The 1006-nt window shown below is 43.1% G+C and overlaps 1 long non-coding RNA gene across 1 annotated transcript in view; it reads right to left on the bottom strand.

Annotated features, from left to right (window-relative positions):
- LOC114068741 overlaps positions 1–800 on the bottom strand; it is a 1470-nt gene extending 670 nt beyond the window's left edge. The window contains exon 1 of the long non-coding RNA XR_003573657.1: positions 117–800. This is a non-coding gene — a long non-coding RNA (uncharacterized LOC114068741). The remainder of the gene's footprint in view (positions 1–116) is intronic.
- Positions 801–1006: the final 206 nt, after the last annotated feature.

The following is a 1006-nucleotide window of genomic DNA, read 5'->3' on the forward strand; positions in this document are numbered from 1 at the left end:
TGGTTCAAACATACTATTTGCTAATGCCAGTGTTCCTATTAGGAAAGTAAAACTTTGTATATGCATTTCTCTTTATATCTTTGTCAGTGTTTAAAGCACATAAAATACTACCACACTCTTTTTTACACTACTCCTGGCCATGTACAGTGTAGTAGTAGAAATTAACACTATTTGATCAGGACAAAAAAATCAGCATAGCTTAACAGCAGACTTTCTGCAAAAATAAAACTTTAGCTTATAAGTTATAGGTATTTGCAAAGAAAGAAATCTATGGAGAATTCAAAAATACGCAGCAAATTAAAATGAATGGGCAGCTTGGACTTTCCTGAAGTCACAGGGGTTTAACACAAGAAAAGGAAGAGAAATTTCCACCAAAGTGTTCATGTGATGCTTTGTGCCAGTACGTGTTGGGAGAGGGGGGAGAGCAAGGGGAGTAGCTTAAAAATAGAATTTCAAATCCCAAATAGTCAGCATCCTTCTATTGGATTTGTCTCTTCCCACCCACCACGTTTACAAACCCTGCTTTGGGTTCAGCGTTGAAGGAGGTCATAAAATAGCTTTGTCCATGACTGGCCTCGTTCTTAAAAAAAAATAATTTAGTTTTATTTAATTAAAAAACATCTAACAGACTTTCAAGTGGTTTTTCTATTTAAACATAAAAAGGAAGTGTCTCTACAGCTCCCTTCCATGTGGAATACAGTGGATATTAAAAAGTGCTGCTGTGGGGGGACAAAGGGCCGGCCCTGCCCTGTGCAGGTTGCAGCAGCCCTGGAAGAGCCTGAGGGCACACGAGCACTCCATCATTGCCAGGACACTGAGAGGCTGCAGAGCATCCCCAGGGCAGCACTCAGGGACTGGTGTAAGCTGTGCCTGCACTCAGGGACTGGTGTGAGCTGTGCCTGCACTCAGGGACTGGTGTAAGCTGTGCCTGCACTCATGGACTGGTGTGAGCTGTGCCTGCACTCAGGGACTGGTGTAAGCTGTGCCTGCACTCAGGGACTGGTGT

The sequence above is a fragment of the Empidonax traillii genome, unplaced genomic scaffold (genome assembly GCF_003031625.1).
Source record: "Empidonax traillii isolate 1590-97213 ecotype Southwest subspecies unplaced genomic scaffold, ASM303162v1 scaffold1119:size178550, whole genome shotgun sequence".
Classification (NCBI taxonomy): Eukaryota; Metazoa; Chordata; class Aves; order Passeriformes; family Tyrannidae; genus Empidonax; species Empidonax traillii.